We start from the raw sequence: 23,967 nt of genomic DNA, 5'->3' as shown, positions 1-23,967 counted from the left end.
ATGATGCCTGAGCCGTGCCACTTGAACTCCAGGCTCACGACAGCTGTGAATATCCAAAGAACAGCTCGCAAGAAGTAAATCCGACTGTTGCCCATAAATTATTGATGTAACTTAAAAAAATGAAAGCAGCAAATGTAAAAGGGTGAAAGGATATGTTAGTGGTATTAGAATGTGGATCTTCTTTGGTGTTGTGGCCCAAAGACTCTCAGCGTTTTTGCAGAGCAACAGCTTCATTGACACGTCAGTGCAGAAAGCAGGGGTACGTGGTTTCTCAGGATGTCTGGAACATGCAAACGTCATCTGACACCAGATACAAACTGCCAAGAAAGAAAAGAGAAATCTGCATGTGGTTTTCTTAGATCTTGCCTTTGGTTCGGTGCCCCATGAGACTATTTGGGCAGCTTTTAACTTCTTCCAGGTCCCAGAGGTCATCACAACGCCGATAAAAGCTTACTTCCAGGACATCCAGTTCTGCGTCACAACACAGGACACCACCGCCTGGCAGCACCTTGAGGTAGGCATAATGGCGGGCTGTACCATTTTTCCCCTGGTTTTCACCATGGCAATGAAGCTAATCATTCGAGCATCACGATGGGTAGTCGGAGGGGAACGCTTGAAGACTGGGCTGCGTCTTCCTCCAATCAGGGCGTACATGGATAACATGACCACAATTACAACAACAAAAGCATGCACCAAACGCCTGCTGGATAAACTCCAGGAAAACATCAAATGGGCACGAATAGAGATTAAACCCAGCAAATCCTGCAGTATTTCCATCGTCAAAGGCCGGCTCACTGACGAAAGGTTCCGCATCAATAACGAGACAATACCAACTGTCCTGGAGAAGCCCGTCAAAAGCCACGGGCGATGGTACCTCAAGGACGCAGAGTAGGTGGAACAACTCAGGCAGGATACAATCAGTGGCCTCAAGCAAATCAACAACACTGCTCTACCAGTGAAGCTGAAGCTTTGGTGCCTTCAATTCAGTCTGCTGCCTCGACTCATGTGGCTAATTACCATCTATGAGGTCACTCTATCCCATGTCAACCAGCTGGCGAGACTGGTGAACTCACAAGTGAGGAAGTGGCTTGGGCTACCGAGATGCCTCAGCAGCATAGGACTCTATGGGAATGGAGCCCTCTCACTGCCAGTCTCAAGCCTGGTGGAGGAATTCAAATACGCCAAAGCAAGGCTGGACATGACACTAACAGAATCCCGGGACCCAACAGTAAGAGGTGTCGCTCCAACCCTAGCAACAGGGAAGAAATGGACTCCAGCAGCAGTGGTACAGGACGCAAAATCCGCCCTCCGACACCGGGACATAGTGGGTCATGTCCAACAAGGCCGAGGGGGCTTTGGCCTAGGAGCAATGAAACCTACCTGGCAAAAGGCTACTCTAGCTGAACGTCGGCACCTGGTGGCGGAGGAGGTGCGCTGCCAAGAAGAAGCAGCCAGGTGTGCCAAAGCCATATCCCAAGCCAAGCAAGGCTGCTGGATGAGGTGGGATGGCATTGAGAGGAGGAAGATCACATGGAGTAAGCTATGGAGCATGGAGTCAAGTATGTTGAGCTTTATTATCAAAGTCACATATGACATCCTTCCCTCTCCCACAAAGCTAAATCTTTGGATCCAGTCTGCCCCCTGTGTGCAGTTCCAGCAAACCTCCAGCACATCCTGGTTGGTTGTAAGACCAGCCTAACACAAGGCAAATGCACCTGGCGACACAACCAGATGCTGAGGTGTTTGGCAGCTGAACTCGAGTGCAAGATAGTTACCACCAACGCCATGCCTATCAATGCCCAGATAACATTCCCGCAAATACCATCCTTCATCAGGGAAGGAGAGAAACGGAGAACTAACCCCTCGCCTCTCAACTCATGCCCACTGAGCGCAGCCAGGGACTGGGAAATGCGGGTTGACCTAGGCCAGAGGCTTTCCTTCCCAGTTGAAATCGCAGCTACCAACCTGCGACCAGATCTCGTCCTCTGGTCCAACTCCTGTCGGCGTGATTTCATCATTGAGCTGACGGTGCCCTGGGAGGAGGCTGTGGACGAGGCACATGAAAGGAACAGGCTGAGATATTCCAACCTTGCAGTAGAGGCAGAGGAGCGAGGTTGGAGTGTAAGGGTGCGTCCAGTGGAGGTGGGGTGCAGGGGCTTTGTAGCAAGTTCCACTGCAAGGCTCCTGAGGGAAGTAGGAGGGCAGGCCCAAAGGAGGGCAATCATAGAACTTGCCAATGCCGCCGAATGGAGCAGTCACTGGCTGTGGCTGAGAAGACAAGATGCTGTCTGGGCTGCCACGTGACCATCTAGAGGCTAACCATAAGGCACACACCCAGGACTGATCACCTTGCAGTGGGCCTGCCTCGACTGAGGGTGTCTTGTGATAAAAGGCCGAAACACCCAGTGACGTTGAGGGACACAACTGAAGATGTGTCTGAATGGTAGCAACATCACCTAGTGGTCACCCCCAAGAACAACACCAGTCAATTGTAGTGCAAACCTTAGGGATTGTAACATCTAGTCCTACTAATAAATATCTTTTAAGAGCTCTTTTATGATCTTTCCAATGTACACTCCAGCTAATCTTAACTGAAGTTCATAAATCCCTATTCCAACTGTTTATGAAACAACACCTATCCCCAATTCGTGCCCTCTCTGAGAATGCTAAATTACTAAACTGGAAGTGTCAAACATGACAGTGCTCCATTTTTGGCAATTAAGACAAGTTTAGAAATCCCCAACATTTGTATGAAATATGCTAGCTAGTCTTGAAAAAAGCTCAGATTTTCTATTGCTGCTGCATTTATAAATTGCCTAACACTTGCAAAAACCATTTGGAAACATATTTTTCAAATAACATCACTCAAGTAACTTTCCTAATTCTTACTAGATTTTATATCTTTTCATCTCAGCAAAAAAGATTCAATTACTTAAATTCTGAATGACTGAATGCTCTGAAACGTTGCAGAGGATGAACAAAAGTAGAGGAGATAAGTTGAATCTTTCAAGTTTCAAGCTGCACTGAAGTGTAACTGACACCTTCTCTGCATAGTGTGATTGTTATGGCAATTTACATAGAATGACTAGCAAGAAAAAAGACAGGCCATGCTATTAAATAACAATTATCTGAAAATAAAGTAACTGCTGTCAACCAACTGCTTACGACTGACTTGTACCAGAAATTGCCCAACTGCACATTTGTGCCAAAACACAAACTGAAAGAAGAAAATATCCATGTTATTTTCGATCATTTACTGCTAAATATGTACAAAGAGGAGCTGTGCAGGTATCAAGGAAAGAGTCATGGCTATCAGTGAATTTATTTTGCATAATATTGTCAAAACAATTTCTGAAAATTGTCATGCCACGACCTTTATCGCATTAAAGGTCTATAAAATTCATTAGGAAAGTTCAATAATACTTTTGTGTTCACAAACTTCCATTTGAACAGCTTGAAGGACCTGAATTAAATTATGTGCACGTGCAACATGTGCTGCAGAGTTACCGGCCGCCAATAACTCAGATCCATTGAGTGGAATGAGCACACTTCAGTCTCAACAGCTGGTGCACCGAGTGATGAACAATGTCTGCACTTGCTGAGCTATCAACAAAGAGCACACTGTCTGCCTCACGCGCAAGACTTCTGTGGTGATAATAAAAATCCTCACGCAGCACAGCTCTGCCATCACCTGGCTGCTGTGAAATAACCAAGTGATTGGTTCTAATGATACAGGATTCATTGAGGCTTACGCTGTAGTAGGAAATCGCTTTGCAACACAATGAACTCTGCAGCAACAAGTTAAAAGTAGAAAATATGGTTTAAAGTTCAAAGGGCATTTCATTTGCTGCTGCTCGAAGCATTTGTACCAGTAAATTGGGAATTCAGTTGTGTAGAAACCATGTTGATTATCAAGATTTTAAGTATCTGATGGATAAAAATGGTACTGTAATTGAGGTACATATATATAGATTATGCAATACACCGTGATTGGTTGACAACTTATAGTTGTGCCATCACCCATTGTTAAAGTGAGAGATGAATAGAATATTCAACAATGCCTCATAAACTAGGTCATGCAATGCATTTCTCAGAACCGTCATTGCACCTAACTGAAAAATACGTGCTGCTTTCTGCAAAGTGATTATGGCAGCACTTATTCTGTGTAACCTTCAATCAGATCTTGCAAGAATCATGCCATTCTTTTCTTGGTTATGCTTTATTAACAAGTAATTAACAAACACTGCCTTTTCTATGAGGAAGGAAACTACTGCTGGTAACCTCCCTTTATGCAGTCACGCTCACCCATCCCCAAATTCCCTCTCTAATCACCAGGTGAGAATGAGCATGATGTTCCTCTGTTTATTTATCCTGCCCAGAGGATTATAGGACCACAGGATGAAGTGGGGTAAAGAGGGAAAAAAACATGTTCCTGCCCTTCAGCCACCCTGGTGTGCTTTGATTGGCCATCAGGTCCTTCACTGATGGTCAGTTTTCTGCACGTGATTAATATTAGTGCAGACATTTCTGCTCCCTTCAAACGAATATACAATTTCTCAACATCTCAGTTGGGAAGTTAAAGCAGGGCCATTCAAGTTCCAGCTAGAAAATTAGGTGAGGTCTGAAATTGGCTCTGTTTTGAGGGGTGATGAACAATATCATTAGTTTATTTTTAGTTTAGATTAGTTTAATTTCACTGTACTGACAGACAGTGGAAAGCTTTTGTTGCGTGCAAACTAGTCAATGGAAAGACAATACATGATTACAATTGAGCTATCCACAGTATACAGATATATGATAAAGGGAATAACGTGAATAACGTTAAGTGCAAGATAAAGTCCAGTAAAGTCCGATCAAAGATAGTCCAAGAGTCTCCAATAAGATAGATAGTAGCCAAGGACTGCACTCTAGTTGTTGGTAGAATGGTTCAGTTGCCTGATAACAGCTGGGAAGAAACTGTCCCTGAATCTGGAGGTGTGTATTTTCACGCTTCTATACCTCTTGCCTGATGGGAGAGGGGAGAAGAGCGAGGGGCTGGGGTGTGACTCATTCTCGATTATGTTGGTGGCCCTGCCATGGCAGCATGAGGTGTAAATGGAGTTAATGGATTAGATGAAAGTTCACTGCCCACAATCAACCATGAACTGTTTGAGTCAAATGAAACAAGTGCCCAATTTCTGTTCTTATGTATGGAGGGTGTGATGGATGTCATAAGAGTGTACGTTCTTTCTTTATTGAATCTCATCTTCATGCTGCTAACACGTGCGGCCGTGGCAGTGATCAACAGAGGGCAATATAAACCTGACAATCAGAACGTGTTTTCCTGCTGTTGTTTTGGTTAGGAATATCTTATTTAAGAATATCTTATTTTTAGACATTTATAAACATGACAAACAACAGAGCTCCCAGCAACAATCCCTGCAGTAAACCACTTGCTGCAGACAGAAATAACATTCATCGGCCACCATGTTCTGCCTCCTGTCAAAATTCCAAGTGTATTCATGTCCAGTGCTACCTTGGATCACAAGCATGTTGTTAACTCTATGCATATTCACAATTGTTGAGAATCTGAAATTGAAATTGCCTTTTGCTGTTGGTCAATATTCTCAAAGAAAATACACAGTTTTATACTCAATACAAAATGCATCGACTCAGTGGAAACACTTGAGAATAAATTGAAAGGTAATAATTTGAAGGACAGCTTCAAATGCCCAATTATTACTCTAGAGAAGTGACAGAGTTACTATTTTAACCAGTATTGCAAATCGGCTTCTAAGGACGACCTGCATAACTTCCACAACAGTTCAATGGGGTTCTGAGGCCAGTGAAGGATTTGCAAACTTTGCTACAAGTGGGCCAAGAGATACACGACAGGGTTCAAGTGGGCCAAGAGATACACGACAGGGTTCATGGCAAGGCTGGACGATGGTGCATTCTTCCACCATTTACACTGGATGTCTGCAAGCTTCCATTTGGGACACGAGGAGCTTGATAGATTGAACATCCAGACTGGATGTCTGAACAGCTTCTTCTCGATTGCTATCAGACTCCTGAACCAATGACCTCTTTCACCCCCCTTTCCAGGAGAAACTGCCATGTACTCTTACTCTGAACTACATCATTGGTCATTCAGTCATTGAACTTTAGTATATATTTGCAATATTTCAGATTGCACTACAATCTTGTACCATTCTGCTGTTTTGCATTCATTATTGTATTTATTTTTGTATTTATCATTACCCCATATATTGTTTACTCTGAAAGCCTCATGCGAAGCAGGAATTTCATTGTATCCGGGTGTATGTGACAATAAACAAATCTGATGGTGAATTACAGTACTCTGCACTACTCTATTGGTCTTTACTTAGAACAGAGAACATTGCACACAGAACAGTGCACAAAAAACAGGCCCTTCAGCCCATTTACGGCTTTGCTGACGATAATGACATATTATAATAATAATAAACATTTATTTTGTATAGCGCTTTTCCAAATGCTCAAAGACGCTTTACAAAAACAGTCATGACATAAAAACAAACAGACGAACTGTCCTGACGGAGAAGCGGCGAACAAATAGCGCCAGCGTCCTCTCACGTCAGGGTCCGGCAGTAGACAATAAAGAACACAAGACACACAATTACAATTTTAACACAAACAGCCACCACAGTGATTGCTCCAGGCACACCCTCACTGTGATGGAAGGCAAATAAAAGTCTTATCTAACTATATTATATTAAACTAACTACTTCTTCCTATCTGCTTTTTGGCAACTTTTCCATATTTCTTCAACTTTCCCTACTTGGTCACTTTCGACATGGAAAGAATGCACACCAACATCAGTCACTTAAACTTGAGAGCTGCAAATAAGATCCACTTAAAAAAAAAAACTGCTGGAGGAACTCAGCAGGTTAGGCAGCATATGTGGAAGGATATGGACAGGACATTTTGGGCTGATCAAGGGTCCATTTTCATAGATCGCTCTGGAGAAGGATACCAACCAAAAATTATCGCCACCAATTTCAAGAACCTAAAATGTTGCCTACCCATTTCCTTCTACAGATGCTGCCTTACCTGCTAAACTCATCCAACAGTTTATTTCTTGCTCAAGATTCCAGCGTCTGCAGTCTCTTGTATCTCCAAATGAGATCCAGTACCTGATGAGAGAAGCCACAGTAGTGACTATGGCTAGACTTTAGAGGCTGAGCATGGATAAACAATGAAAATAATGGCGCCTATAATTGCATACATTAATTTCACAAATTATTAGATTTTTTATGGCCTAAAAGAACGTTTAAATTTTTCTGCAGATAATGACAGTTATTCTCACTGCAGCAAAACACGAATGAGAATGTGTTTATTCTGTGCCATTGATGTTCTCATGGACAAATGACACAAATCCACGAAGAGCTGCAGAACCACATCCTTTACCACTGCTCCTTGAATTTAAAGAAGCAACACACATTAAACTAGCAATTATTAGTGAGGATCAGGCAAACATGCCTGGTGAAACAACTTCAGCTGCTGTGTTACATCTTGAGCAGAGGCTCCACACAGCAATACAGCTGCGAATACAGCTTAAATTACAAGAAATAATCCAAACCAGTCAGAGGAGAACTGAATATTTTTGCCACTCAATTGGGCTTCTATTTTTTCCTTACAATGTGCAAGGCGGTCATTAAGTACAGAGTTTATGGAAGCTTCAGAACAATACTATTCCTCCATTTCCTTACCTGAAACCTATTATTTTCATATGCCCATCAAGGCCACTCTGAGCTGACCTAGTTTAGATGACAAACATTGAGCAGCAAGCAACAGCAGTACATGAGGAATATTTATCTGGGAACGTTTTCTTATCTTGCTAAAATCCATTGCCCCATCATACCAGAGCAATTTCAGCCTTCTGAATCCGTAATCTATTGTAAAGACCCTTTAAAATATGGCATGTTGGGTAAGATATGATGTGGGTTTTTACCCTTTATGTTTACTTTGCCATTGATAAGGTGGGTCAAATCAGCCTCCATATAGTTTAGCTTAGTTGTTTTGGGGGATGTGCATATGCTTTGTTACATAAATAACAATCTAATACTTTATAATCAGTAACAAACACTTTACAGAATAAAAAATCTTTTAAAAAAATACTAAAAGAGGCCATTCGGCCCTCCAGGTCTCCTAGCCGACAATTCCATTCGCTCCATTGCCCCCATCCTATTTTCTGCATTATATTTTTGATTCCTTTTACCACTAACCTGCATTAAATGATGAGTGATGTCTTTACGGGAGAAAACTGAATATCAAAGAAGCTCATGTTATCATCGAGAGAACATACAAACTCTGCACTTAAAATGCCCAAGGTCAGGACTAAACCTGATCCCCAAGGCTGTGTGCTAGCAGCACTAATTGCTGCATCAACATGCCACACCTTGTCTCAATGTGACAAGGAATTGTGTTCCTTTAAAAACCTAGTTTCCTGAGAGCGCAGGCACAGTACACCTGTGTCATGCAACTATATGACTTTGAGACAGGCAACTACTGCCACCGTGTGGTTAGAATAAGATGCTGCCGATATTATTTAAATTGAAAGAACATATGGGGAATAAAGACAGAGACAGTGTAATGTTTCAGGTCAATGACCTTTAATGGAAACGGTCTGATGAAAGTCATCAAACTGAAACATTAACTCTGTTTTCCTCTGCACAGATGGTCTCTTCTAATGGTTACCCTCTGACCTGCTACTATTTCCTGCAAATTTTGTTATTCTTTGCAGATTTCCAGTCTCTGAATAGTCACATACTGCTTGAGGTCATATCAGGGACTGAAAGAAGCAGCTAGCTTCTTTCTTGACCAGCCAATTTCTCAAATCCATATCCTGCTGTCTCACTGGGCTCAACAAAGGTGCAAACATTTGGCTCCTCTTCCTTTCTTTATAATTTTGCACCAATTTGAAGTTCTTCAGCTTGACACCAGAGGGACAAATTACAATTCTGGACTCTCAGCATTAACTGCAGGAAAGGCTACATAATTCTCTGCATCACCGAACTTCCCACTACTGCTGGACTTTTACTCATCTGAGAAGCTACAGGATTATGAATCACATCAATTTGATTGAAGTTATGAAAGGTTATCTGGAAGGGAGAATTCTGACTCGTCCCAGTGAAGTTTTGGAAGTATCACAAGACATGACAAACAATTACACCTGTATGGTTATATCCTGAATAATGTACGGATTTTCAGCTTTTTGGCAACTCCAATTACTAAGGAAACTGATGTCTACATCACTAAGGAAACTGATGTCTACAGCTTTAAAAATATTGAACAAAAACTCATCATTCCTTGGAAATTGTCCTTACTGCACTCCATTTTTTGGGAAGTTCCCAAGATTCCTTTCACAGTGTTTCCATTGAAGGTAAAATCCCCAATTTATGAGCAGAATGTTGAAGCCAACTCTGAAGTAAATTATAACTACTTCTTGAGGTTGATTTGCGAAAGGGAGAAGGGAATGAGGTCCCCAGAGCTGACAAAAGGCAATGGATTTTAGTTTACATTAAAAAAAAATTAAATTGCAGTTAATTCAGACATTATTTAAAATGCATTATAAGGACTGCATGAAGATTTAAGGCCCTTATTTTCTACTCTCATGTCACTGACTCAGAAACTCATTAATTTAAATTCTACTTAATGCATTTGAGCGAATAAGAAAAATTGACCATGCCACTTGGTACATGTGACCCATGACCTTACTTGGTCTTCAAGCAAAAACTAGTTATGGAAATGAAAGCTAACAAGTAGTTGTTCTACAAATAAAAGCAAAATCACATTTTTATATGGTTGCATAAAATGGCATGTTGTTAGTTTTAATGTTAATGACCAACAACATGTCATGCATTTCTGTGCATTCAAGTTTTATCATGAGTATAATGATAACAAACAAAAATACTATTATGGCATGTAACAAAACAAAGAGAATGATGGTGCAGCCTCTAAAGACCAGCGGTACATTTTTCTGTCTAACTATGACAAACTCCCATTTATTCAGCTGACAATGGGTAATTTATAAGCTCAAAGTGACAAGAATGCATAAACTACAACAAGGGTAATAAATCACAAGTGCAAACTATAAATCTATATAAACAGATGGCCTCTGGCGGCACTGTGGTGCAATTGTGGAGTTGCTGCCTTATAGCACCAGAGACCTGGGTTTGATCCTGACTATGGGTTCTGTCTGTACGGAGTTTGTATGTTCTCCCTGTGACTGCGTGGGTTTACTCCAGGTGCTCTGGTTTCCTCCCACACTCCAAAGATGTACAGATTTGTAATTGGCTTCAGTAAAATTGTAAAGTGTCCCTAGTGTGTAGGATAGTGCTAGTGTGATGGGGTGATCACTGGTCGGCATGGACAGTCGGCCGAAGAGCCTGTATCCGCACTGTATCTCTAAAGTCTAAATTCTCTGTGATTATTACATAGATATAAAATTTGAAATTCATCTGTGTCCAGGTCGACACCAAGGATGGTTCCAGTAAAAAGATGCATTATAAATGCATAAATAAGGGCGGCAAGGTGGTGCAGCGGTAGAGTGGTTGCCTTACAGCACTTGCAGTGCTGGACACCCGGGATTAATCCCGACTACGGGTGCTATCTGTATGGAGTTTGTACGTTCTCCCCGTGACTGCATGTGTATCTCTGAGATCTTCAGTTTCCTCCCATCCTCCAAAGACGTATAGGTTTGTAGATTAATTGGATTGGTATAAGTGTAAGATTGTCCCTCGTATGTGTAGCATAATGTTAATGTGCGGGAGATCGCTGGTCTGTGCAGACTCGGTGGGCCGAAGGGCCTGTTTCCATGCTGTATCTCTAAACTAAACTAAATGGTTATCTTTCTTATTTCTATGCTACTTTTATATTTTGTTTTGATGATCTTCAACACAAATATCCACCTAATCTAGTTTCAAGTAGCATAAAGCTCAAAGTACTCTGAAAGATTCCTTAATTCCTGTAACACCGTTGGTTAAAGAACCCAACCTTATTGGGTTGCTGTAAGGTGGGTGAGATGGCATGAAATCTATTTTTTATGATTGTGCTCCATTATGACACGCTCACTGACTCACAGAAATGTCCTCAGCTTTAGTTTCCTCCCAGCTGTTATCAGGCAACTTAATCATCCTACCACAACCAGAGATTAGCTGAACTACTACCTACCTTATTTGTGACGCTCGACTATCCTTGATCAGACTTTGCTGGCTTTACCTTATACTAAACATTATTCCTTTGTCATGTATCTATACACTGTAAATTGATCTATTGTAATCATGTATTGGATTTCTGCTGACTGGTTATAGCACGCAACAAAAGCTTTTCACTGTACATCGGTACACATGACAATAAGCTAAACTAATGCTGATATTTCTTTCTGTTTTTATAATTAGTACTTCAACGTTCTTACAAAGGTTGAAGTACAGGCTAAAATAAGTAGAATATGAGAAGCTGAAAATAACAGCCAAAGTAAAATATAAGCAGCCAGATTTTAAATCAAATATGTTTCTTGGTAGTATTTTTATGAACAGGGATCCAAAACATCCACCATGGGTTTTTTTGAGCCAAGCTGCAGAATTTACTTTGTTCGCTAATATTTTCACATGGGAACTAGGACCATATATCACCCCCTTCCCTTCTCATACTGTCAGCATGCTATGCCATTCAGTAAGATTCTGGTCCTTTGTTGGCAAGGACAATGTTGGGTATATCTATTTCAAATAGCATATAACATGTTGTAGGAAAGAGCTGCAGATGTTGGTTTAAACCGAAGATAAGACACAAAATGCTGGAGTAACAGCAGGACAGGCAACATCTCCAGATAGAAGGAATGGGTGACATTTCGGGTCGAGACCCTTCAGACAGCTGTCTGATGAAAGGATCTCGACCCAAAACGTCATCCACTCCTATCCAGAAATGCTGCCTTTCTTGCTGTGTTACTCTAGCATTTTGTGCCTATCTTCAGCATATAACACTTCCCTTGATATCATCGTCAATAATTTTTACAAAGCAAAATCGGTCTGAGAAGAGTGCAGGCCTTAATTCCTGTAACACTGTTGGTTAAAGAACCTAACCTTATTGGGTTGCTGTAAGGTGAGTGAGGTGGCATGTCATCTATTTGGGTAAGTTGTGTGACATATCTTGAGGAGAAATATGTTCTGGAGAAATGTTGGAGGACTGGAAAACTGGCATTCAAAAAGGAGGAAGGCAACAACTGGCCGATTAAAATGTTAGAATCATTCGTTAGGAAATAAAAGCAAAAAAAACTGTTAAATTGTGATCTAATCAAGCAGAATCAGCATGGTTTTGTGAAGGTGAAATTGGCTTATATTTTGGCTGCTGTCAAGAACCTTGAAGAAGTTTTAGAACTGACGCATGATAATGAGTGCTAAATTACTGTTACCTTTGTCACATAAGCTCCTTTGCTGACATGTATAATAATCGTGCTCCATTGACAGGCTCACTCACTCACAGAAATGTCCTCAGCTTTACAGTTCCCAACTAGTTAAGAGTCTGTCCCACTTTAGGCGATTTTAAGGCGAATGCCGGCAACTGTCAAAGTCATAGCAGATCGCCAAACTTTTCTTTTACCCGACGACAATGACGAGTCAGGTCGAGATTACACCGTCTTCGGAAACATCGCGAAATTCACACGCTGTCAATGCTTCTCCGGCGTCCTAATTTTCGCTGAAATCACTAAGAAATCGGTAAGTACTTGAGAGTTTTGAACTATAACATCTTGTATGGGTTACTTAAAAACCAAGCATCACTGTAACAAGGCATAAACTGGATTTACTTCCAGTTTACTAATAGCTGTATTAAAAAAATTAATTTTAAAAGTGGTTAAGTGGATTTTTGTGAAAAGTGCGTGGGCATTCTTTGAAAATGTACGGGAGATGCATATCTGGTTTCTGGGTTGCATATCTGGGTTGGGAGCCCACTCTAAATGTAATGGCTGATGGCCATAAATATTGCGAAATTCCCACGCTTATCTGACCGTCAAACTGTCGCCTCCAATCTACCTGTCAAATGTCCTGACGGTAAATAAATTGGTTAAACACAAGCATTTTATGGTATTTTGAAGTGACTTTACTTATTTTAATATAATGTGCTTCTAAATGCATCTAAGAGAACCTATCAAACCTGGGGACAGCAGGCGACAGCGCCCGCAATAAGCAACAATACCTGCCGACAAGCCAGCTGTCGCCGAGAAATTTGACTTAGGATGATTTCTCAGCGACGCACTGAGATCCACCACGATTCTTGGAAGACTCCTCACGATCATGCTCGCGACACCCGGCGAAAGTGGGACAAGCCCTTTATCTAATCCTCTCAGCAGCCAACCTCCATCACATGCAGGTCATTTACCCGTCCAACTCCAATCCACTCCAAAGATGTTTCCTCTGCGATCTTCAGTGATTACCGTGATATGATACTGCAAAGGTCTTTAAGCACGATTCTGTGGGAAAAACCTATTCTCTCATCTTTGATGCTTCACACAATACAATTCCAGAGATTAAGGGCTTTAGAGATACAGTATTTGACATGGCATTCTGCACCAACACACAAATTTGCAGTTGTTTAAAAATATTTAAGATGTGTGATTTGGTACCATGTTCTGGATGACATTAATTAGCCAAGATTATGAATAACAAATTAATTAGGTGAAGGAACACATTCATGTTTACGTTTTCTTGGCAAAACAGCTTCGGAGAATGTGACATGGAACTGGGCCATTGTTGCCAGGTAAAAGCTAGGAATTGTATATCTGGCAACTAAAATAGCATCAGAAGCAGATAAGTGCCAAGATCCAGATGGCTAGTGCACTCGTTTTCTAAAAGTTATGACTACTGAGATGCATTAGTTATTATCTTCTAAAATTTCTTATGTTCTGGAGAAGTGTTGGAGGACTGGAAAACTGGCATTCAAAAAGGAGGAAGGCAACAATTGGCCGATTAAAATGTTAGAATCATTCGTTAGGAAATAAAAGCAAAAAAACACTGTAAAATTGTGATCTAATCAAGCAGAATCAGCATGGTTTTGTGAAGGTTCAATTGGCTTATATTTTGGCTGCTGTCAAGAACCTTGAAGAAGTTTTAGAACTGACGCATGATAATGAGTGCTAAATCACGTTACCTTTGTCATGTATAATGTACAATGATGATTTTTAAAAATGTATTTATTTTCAGTTGTACAATAACTTTGTCTGGACCTCTTCCTTCAATATATTTTTCAGTCAGTAAAGTTTCTCTGATGTCTGCAGCCAAAGTGCATTTCCATATAAGGAATGTTTCTATCTTTAAGCATCTTTAAACATCAGTAACACCTAAATTTCTGCAACTCCATTATTCTGCCTCTTTACTGCTAAATACAGTGTCCCGGCCATGAATAGTGAAGATAGTGCCAGTGCAAATGTCTCGTGGTACGTGGGACCTCAAAAATGGCATATGTCACAATTGAAGTTTAAGACCAAATCTTTTTACTAGAGTTTTTTAATTTTACATTTCACATTCCCAACAGGAGAGGCAGCATCTGTGACGTGGAAAACAGCCATTTTAATGAACGGACATGGGCTTGAATTGTTAATTGTTTCTTCACAGATGCTGCCCAACCTATTGAGTATATCCACCCCTTTCAGGTTTTCTCACAACATACATGCATCTTTGAATTCAGGTGTTTTTTGGACAAGAATATTTTCATGAAGAATTCTTCAAGCTACTCATGATAATTTTCACTATTCACATAATATTATTTTAAGATTGCACTAAAGTCGGCGATATTGGTGCTGGTAATACCCCAGTGACACGCTTATCTTAATCCTTAGTAGAAGCAGAACTACTGAATGCACATAAACCATCAAGTCGGAAAGGATTAGTCAGCCAAGGAGCTGAAGAGGCGCTGCCTCTCTGTAAAGCTTTCTGTACGTGCAGAAATTGGATGAAAGGGAATTTAGGATTAAAAATGAGATTACTCACAAGAAGGCAGGATTACCGCATTGTTTAAAATGCAGCTACGTTGGAGAACAATCTTTTTGACCAGATGCTGTGAGGGACAAATGTATGCAGAATGGAAAAGCAACAGCACAATAAACTAGTGACGCAAAGCCATACACTGTCCTCGCATCACAGAAGCCTACTCTAAATTCCACCAGTGTCAGTGCTTTTTCGACAGCCCTAAGAACTAATCAAACCAGCACAAATACCATTAAGTCAATTTTTATTAGTATGATGCACTAGAATAAGGATGCTCATGCACAGAATTAGAAATGTTTAGCACACCGAGATGGAGTTTAGTGCAGTGGTGAGGTAGCATCTAAAGAAATTTACAGGTCCAGATTTAGCTGTGCCTGATTTGAGAATGTTTGTTGTATATAGGAAGTATTAAAATATTGCCATTCCCATGAGCTATTGCAGCTGAGTGAAGACGGGTGTTACAGTGTTACAGTGTCTTATGTTGCTGACTACAACCAGATGGGTGAAGAAGAATTTAATTTAGGGCCTGTTTCTTCCCAACTGTTATCAAGCAACTGAGTGTCCTCTCATCAGCTGAAGTGCAGTCCTGACCTCCCATCTACCTCATTGGAGGCCTTTGAACTATCTTTAATCAGACTTTATCTTGCACTAAATATTGTATCCTTTATCCGTGCATTGTAGACGACTTGATTGTAATCGTGTATGGTCTTTTCTTTTTCTGCATAGCATGCAAACAAAAGCTTTTCACTGTACTTTGGTACACATGACAATAATAAACTAAACTACACTAAACTTCCTGATCCCACAAAACACAATTTATTTTCAGTGGCACACTTAAAGTATGTCTGAATTGCCCAAAAATGATGCATTGCTGTTGTAGACAACATTACCAGTTAGATTTAGTGAGCATACTAATTCTATACCATACAAATCAATTCTATCAATAGCTATACCTAGCATATCAGATGTTTTACACTGAAAGTTGAAATAGATTTATTGAGAATCTGTTACTGCACTTTGATAAAGGCCTATTTTGTTTCCCAATTTCAACAGGCGAACAGATAATAGAAGCATGTCATCATGATCTTCTGCACTAATTTCTTAAAGTGAAAGGTAAGCCTCTTTCTCTGCGGGGAATGAGAATTTAATAGCTTCTACCTTTGCTGTCTTCAAAAAATCTTTATAATCATTTGGAACCAATGGAACACCAACAATGAAGTTCCCAAGAGAAACGTCATACCCAGGATGTTGGACACAATGGGTGCTAACAATTGACAAAAGTTGTTTATAGGCAGCTCAAGAAATCTCCATGTCAGACCGAGAAGGTCAAAGCAAAGATAAGTCCCAGCAAGTTTTAAGAAATGCAATATTCGCAAGGCCAGGAGAATATTGTGCAGAATCACACATTTTGCAGAAGCCAGATCAAAGACAGAACTATGGAATCCTGGCTGAGGTCTGAAATAATGCCAGGAAATAATTATGTTCCAATCTCCATCCGGTGAGTGACTCTTATTATCCTTGGAATATTACTGCTGAGGTGACCCGTTGTCTTGTCAAATACATTTCATTGTACCGTTGACCCTGTGCCAACCTACATATGACAAATAAAATTAAAATTAAATTAATTATTGCCCCTGTGGAAGGCTTATTATTACTAATGCATTGGACTCTTTCCTCAAACCACAGGTAGGCAGCATTGATTGATTGTTTCCTTTTATTTGTCAACATATTGGACAACCTCTTGAAGGTCAGACAGCAAAACATTTTGAGATGTTGTGCACTTTCAGCTGGTTTAATTCCAGCAGAGAATCCCAGCACTCTTGGACCTCCCTATCCCTTTTATCTTAACAATCTGTGTCAGTGGAATTATGTTTCTGCTGTGTGTTCTTATACAGAATACATGGTAACTTTGTTTATAGATTTTTAAATGTGAAGGATGAAATCTGTGAACCAAAACTAATGCTCTAGGCACAGAAAAATGCAAGGTAGAATGTGAGCCTTTGACTAAATAAACAAGATATTTGATCAGCTGAATCCCCAGATAAAAGTGATGGAATAAACCATGTCAAATGGTGGAACAGCATGCTTTTGATTACAATTATTGAATATTTACAGAAGACGATTTTCTTAACTGATTTGCTCTGCAACATATCAGGAAATGGGCTTTCTTCTGCCATGCCTAACCATCCTGTGACTACAGCAACGTTCCAGGCTCACTTGCACTTTGGGGTGATCTGCACTTTGTCACCAGCTAGATTAGGTGCTCGTCAAAAGTCAAGTCAAGAGTGTTTAATTGTCATATGTATCAACAATGGAACAATGAGATTCTTACTTGCAGTAGCATAACAAGCCTGTAAACACAATACTCATTGATAATATATAATATACAAAAGAATAAAAAAATAATAACCCCAATACTGGTGCAAAAAAAACCCTATGTCCAGGCAGGAACGGGGTACTGATTGAGAATGATCAGCCATGATCACATTGAATGGTGGTGCTGGCTCGAAGGGCCGAATGGCCTCCTCCTGCACCTATTGTCTATTATCCATAGTGCAACCAATGACAGTCCATAGTTCAATTAGTGTTTTGTAGTGTTCAAGAGCCTGATGGTTGTTGGGAAGAAGCAATTCATGAAACTGGAGGTCACAATTCTCAGAATCTTATACCTTATTCCCAGTGGTAGGAGCAAAATGAGTGTGTGGCCAGGATGGTGGGAGTCTTTGATGATGCTAGCTGTCTTTTTTGAGGCAGCTCCCTCATCGATGGTGAGATCAGCACCTGCGGTGAACTGTTGCTAACTGCCAAAGATAAATGCCAGTCACAGATTAAAGGACAAATCTAGGACCCTGCTGCCACTTAACCCGAGGGGCTGAGGCCTGTGGAACAGCCTCTGAAACACTTCACATAGATATTATTTCAGGAGGAAACGTAAGTGGCATTGGTGCATTGTATGAGAATGCACTAAATTGATGGTACAATTAATGTAGATGGAAACATGCACCAAATGTTTTTGTGAATATAATGAAAATATATATTTGAAATAAAAATAGCAGTTTTGAAAAAAATAAATTTCCTCAGGAACTTATGTACAGTTTTGGTCTCCTAATTTGAGGAAGGACATCCTTGTAATTGAGGCAGTGCAGCGTAGGTTCACGAGATTGATCCCTGGGATGGCGGGACTGTCATATGAGGAAAGATTGATAAGACTAGGCTTGTATTCACTGGACAATAGACAATAGACAATAGGTGCAGGAGTAGGCCATTCAGCCCTTCGAGCCAGCACCGCCATTCAATGCGATCATGGCTGATCACTATCAATCAGTACCCCGTTCCTGCCTTCTCCCCATACCCCCTCACTCCGCTATCCTTAAGAGCTCTATCCAGCTCTCTCTTGAAAGCATCCAACGAACTGGCCTCCACTGCCTTCTGAGGCAGAGAATTCCACACCTTCACCACCCTCTGACTGAAAAAGTTCTTCCTCATCTCCGTTCTAAATGGCCTACCCCTTATTCTCAAACTGTGGCCCCTTGTTCTGGACTCCCCCAACATTGGGAACATGTTATCTGCCTCTAATGTGTCCAATCCCCTAATTATCTTATATGTTTCAATAAGATCCCCCCTCATCCTTCTAAATTCCAGTGTATACAAGCCCAATCGCTCCAGCCTTTCAACATACGACAGTCCCGCCATTCCGGGAATTAATCTAGTGAACCTACGCTGCACACCCTCCATAGCAAGAATATCCTTCCTCAAATTTGGAGACCAAAACTGCACACAGTACTCCAGGTGCGGTCTCACCAGGGCCCGGTACAACTGTAGAAGGACCTCTTTAGAAGGAACTAAAGGAGTTTAGAAGGATGAGAGGGGATCTTATAGAAACATATAAAATTATAAAAGGACTGGACAAGCTAGATGCAGGGAAAATGTTCCCAATGTTGGGCGAGTCCAGAACCAGGGGCCATAGTCTTAGAATAAAGGGGAGGAAATTTAAAACTGAGGTGAGAGGAACTTTTTCACCCAGAGCGTTGTGAATTTGTAGAATTCTCTGCCACAGAGGGCAGTGGAGGCCAAATCACTGGATGGATTGAAAAAAGAGTTAGATAGAGCTCTAGGGGCTAGTGTAATCAAGGGATATGGCGAGAAGGCAGGCACGGGTTATTGATTGTGGACGATCAGCATGATCATAATGAATGGCGGTGCTGGCTCAAAGGGCTGAATGGCCTCTTACTGCACCCATTTTCTATGTTTTCTATGAACAAGACACCTGCCAATTAATTGTGCTTCAATATAAAGTTGAACCACCATGGCACCCTTAAAAAAGATGAATTTTGATGTATAGCCCGCAGTGACATGGGCTGACAATGTGACAAATAGCTTCACTCTGTCATCACTTTCTCTCTTCAATATATCCAGCAGTATCAGTCTGATGGAATAAAACAATTTCGGATCTACTCAGTAGGTCACATGACCTCAGCGGAGAGAGAAACAGATCTAATGTTTGAAGTCAGTGGTGCCTTTTCGTCAGAACAAGAAAAAATTACAAATCAAACATATAGTTTCAAAGAGGGGGAGGGATGATGAGAACACAGGGAACTGCATACGATAGGGTGGAGACCAAGAGAGACTAAATGACATAGAGGTGTAGACAGCAAATGAATAACAACAGAGTAGGAAAAAAATGCTGGAACTATGAGGCACAAAATAATGCAGTTGTTGGAAATCTGAAATAAAAGATGATGTTGAAACTATATCTAAACTAGAAATAAATGTAGATCTAACTATAACTAAATGCAGATCTGGCAGCATTTTTGGAGAGGGAAATTAGTTATCAATATAGATTGATGACTTTGCACCAGAACTGGCCAGTTTTAATTTAAAAAACTGAAAATGCTGGTTATTTAATTCAAGGCTAAATCCTGTGAATTGTAAATCAAAATGATGAAATAATGTTCCTTGAGGTCATGTTGGGCCACATATGCAGACAATCTGCAGAACAAAAAAAACATGTTTATTTTATTCAGACCAATCGATTTTACACATTTTTCTGAAAGAGTTAACACCAGTCATTAATTTCATCAGTTCGAAAGGCTTTCAGCTCGTCCAATGATACTAACTGCAGTTTAATAGCCTAATCTCAGATCCAGTAAGATGCTTTAACATGCTGCTCTTTATTCACAGAAGAAGTAGCTTTTAATATTGCCTAAGTATCCAGAACAATGTTATTTAAGGGGTCAACAATCTGGCCCCCCAGTAATAGGCAGATTGCTGCATAATTCCCAGAAAATAGTCAGGTAAATTGACCCAAGAAGGGATTCAAGCCAGTAAGTTTTCTTTAATAGTCCAGAACCAGGGGTAGACCATTTAGGACTGAGATGAGGAAAAACTTTTTCAGCCAGAGTTGTGAATCTGTGGAATTCTCTGTCACAGAAGGCAATGGAGGCCAATTCACTAGATGTTTTCAAGAGAGAGTTAGATTTAGCTCTTTGGGCTAACGGAATCAAGGGATATGGGGAAAAAGCAGGAACGGGGAACTGATTTTGGATGATCAGCCATGATCATATTGAATGGCGGTGCTGGCTCGAAAGGCCGAATGGCTACTCCTGCAGATTGGCAAACACAGAAATGGTTCAATGGTCATTAGATAAGAAATAATAGACAATAGACAATAGGTGCAGGAGGAGGCCATTCGGTCCTTCGAGCCAGCACCGCCATTCAATGTGATCATGGCTGATCATTCTCAATCAGTACCCCGTTCCTGCCTTCTCCCCATACCCCCAGACTCCGCTATCCTTAAGAGCTCTATCTCGCTCTCTCTTGAATGCATTCAGAGAATTGGCCTCCACTGCCTTCTGAGGCAGAGAATTCCACAGATTCGCAACTCTCTGACTGAAAAAGTTTTTCCTCATCTCAGTTCTAAATGGCCTACCCCTTATTCTTAAACTGTGGCCCCTTGTTCTGGACTCTCCCAACATTGTTTCCTGCCTCTAACGCGTCCAACCCCTTAATAATCTTATACGTTTCGATAAGATCCCCTCTCATCCTTCTAAATTCCAGTGTATACAAGCCTAGTCGCTCCAGTCTTTCAACATATGATAGTCCCGCCATTCCGGGAATCAACCTAGTAAACCTACGCTGTACACCCTCAATAGCAAGAATATTCTTCCTCAAATTTGGAGACCAAAACTGCACACAGTACTCCAGGTGCGGTCTCACTAGGGCCCTGTACAACTGCAGAAATAATGATAAAGGTGGCACTGAATGCCTTACCCACCTCATTGGAACAACCTTTGTAAGTATATTTCATGTAGGAACATTATCTGCGTAGGCTATTTTCACCTCTGACCTCAAAAAACCTGAAGCTCATTCAACTGCTCTCAAAATCAAGGTCATGTCCACTGTCAGAAACTAAACTTCAGGACATTTTCCAGGGTGTTTGGACTGATTTTTCCACAAAAATGTGGATACTTATTCCTGCATTACAAAAGTTCAAAAAACTCAAATGTCACAGTACTTAACCTTCAAATTTTGATTAATGCAATTTTAGAAATTATATCTCCCAGAACCACTTGCGTTACAGCTCAAGGTTCTCCAAAGTACAGGCACTTAGAGAGGGCACTCGTGCCCTTCCAGACATATCCTAGGTGTCTTCCCATTAGCGATGCCCTGTTACAAGGAAGCTTCCTCCTGCTCACACTATTGTTCAGTAACCTGTTTAGACTCCTCTGCTTCCCTTGGTAGACAGTGCCACCATTCTGCCATCATCAGATATTCCTTGTATCATTTGTATTTTGGTTTCACATTTTAAGAACTGCTACCAAAGGTATGCACGCCAAATGCGCATATGCGTTGCGCTACATTCATGTGTGAAAAACGACTATTATTTCCAACAGTCTGTAGTTCTTGGACTACATGTACAATGTCAGGCCTAACATGAGTATATTCTGCTATTTATAGAAAGGTTATTGACCAGAGATACTTTTTGCAACACAAAGAAAAAATTGTTTTGTTTTGAAAAGAACAATGGTCATAAAATGTATGACTAAGTTATGAAGAAAGAGTTGATATATGCGACTCGACTAAGCATACGGAAGTACTTGTTGAAGTAAATTCGCACATTAATTGATAATCAGCCCAAAAAGGTGGTAATTGGCTTTTCTGCTGTTTTTTATTTTAACCCCGTCTTAATTAATATAGTTATATCATCTTGCACTTAAATTTAATATTTACTCATTACAGTTCCATCACTGATTTTCTGGCACTCTTGGTTCCAGAGCTTTGCTGGTTTATCCAGCCGGCCAAGGATGTCGGCTATGGGGATAGATGTGCTGGCTCCAGCTGGGCTGGAGTTCCAGAGCCCCGGCCGCAGGTTACAAATTCAACCCACCGATCGGCCATGGAAGTCCCGATGAGGTCGCAATTTGGCTGCCTTGCCCAGCCTGGGTGCCACATTTTCGGGGAGACTTCCAGGGCGGGGGATTTCTCACGGAACCCCTAGCGACCTCTAGCGGCCGAATTGACAAATTGGCCATGGAAGTCCCGATGAGGTCGAGATTGGCTGCCTTGCCCAGCCTCTGTGCTACATTTTCGGGGAGATTTCCACGGCGCAGGGGATTTCTCGCGGAACCCCTAGTGACCTCTAGCGGCCGAATTGACAAATTGCGATTACTGACTGTTTTGCAGAAAAATGTGAGGCGAAATTGGAATGGCGGAAATGAAATAAGAAAGCAGAAACTTTCCGCCAAATTCGGAAGGGTTGGGAGGGGTGCTTGGATGGTAATGTCCACTGTTCCTGGAATTGAGTAGCATTCCACAAGGATTCCCAATAGCACTACTTTTGAAGAAGAGCTTAATGAAACTTGTAGTCCTTTTATCATATCATCATATCATATCATATATATACAGCCGGAAACAGGCCTTTTCGGCCCACCAAGTCCGTGCCGCCCAGCGATCCCCGTACATTAACACTATCCTACACCCACTAGGGACAATTTTTACATTTACCCAGCCAATTAACCTACATACCTGTACGTCTTTGGAGTGTGGGAGGAAACCGAAGATCTCGGAGAAAACCCACGCAGGTCACGGGGAGAACGTACAAACTCCTTACAGTGCAGCACCCGTAGTCAGGATCGAACCTGAGTCTCCGGCGCTGCATTCGCTGTAAAGCAGCAACTCTACCGCTGCGCTACCGTGCCGCCCTTTTAGAGCCCTTCAAAAGCCCAATTGGAAGATTACTAATATAAACAGTCCATTTCATCTGGTTTCCTAATTTGTCAACCTCTTTTTTAAAGCTCTTTAGGGGCTAGTTGCTCTCAAGTGCGTTAACCCCCTTCAAACCTATCACGATTACCTGGAAAGGTATTTTTTGCAAGTCCCAGAGGTTAGGTTTAAGGTTTTATTTTCAATAAATTTGAAATGGTTTTGACAACAAACAGTTATATTCAGCTGCACTTTCAAAGCAAGGTATCATCATCAGAAAATGTAATGAAATACTGCTGTTGCCCATGGTGAAGAGAATTTGACATGAAAACTAATAAAGAAATGCAACTGCATCACTGAATTTAAACAGGCAGTTGGTTATTTTTGATTTGTATCACTAGGTAACTAGCGCAGGCTCGGCGATCGCTTCGCTGAACACCTGCGCTCGGTCCGCATTAACAAAACTGATCTCCCGGTGGCCCAGCACTTTAACTCCCCCTCCCATTCCCAGTCTGACCTCTCTGTCATGGGCCTCCTCCAGTGCCATAGTGAGACCCGCCGGAAATTGGAGGAGCAGCACCTCATATTTCGCCTGGGCAGTTTGCAGCCCGGTGGTATGAACGTCGACTTCTCCAACTTCAGATAGCTCCTCTGTCCCTCCCTGCCCCTCCTCCTTCCCAGATCTCCCTCTATCTTCCTGTCTCCACCTATATCCTTCCTTTGTCCCGCCCCCCTGACATCAGTCTGAAGAAGGGTCTCGACCCGA

At 41.4% G+C, this 23,967-nt stretch overlaps 1 protein-coding gene across 6 annotated transcripts in view; it reads right to left on the bottom strand.

The window, feature by feature from the left end:
* The window catches only part of LOC144591992 (guanine nucleotide-binding protein G(I)/G(S)/G(O) subunit gamma-7-like), a 231,934-nt gene that overhangs the window by 152,019 nt on the left and 55,948 nt on the right, over positions 1-23,967 (bottom strand). The window lies entirely within an intron of this gene.

The sequence above is a fragment of the Rhinoraja longicauda genome, chromosome 3, assembly GCF_053455715.1.
Source record: "Rhinoraja longicauda isolate Sanriku21f chromosome 3, sRhiLon1.1, whole genome shotgun sequence".
Lineage (NCBI taxonomy): Eukaryota > Metazoa > Chordata > Chondrichthyes > Rajiformes > Arhynchobatidae > Rhinoraja > Rhinoraja longicauda.
The sequence above is the reverse complement of the archived record's forward strand: the minus strand, read 5'-3'. Positions and strand labels throughout refer to the sequence as shown.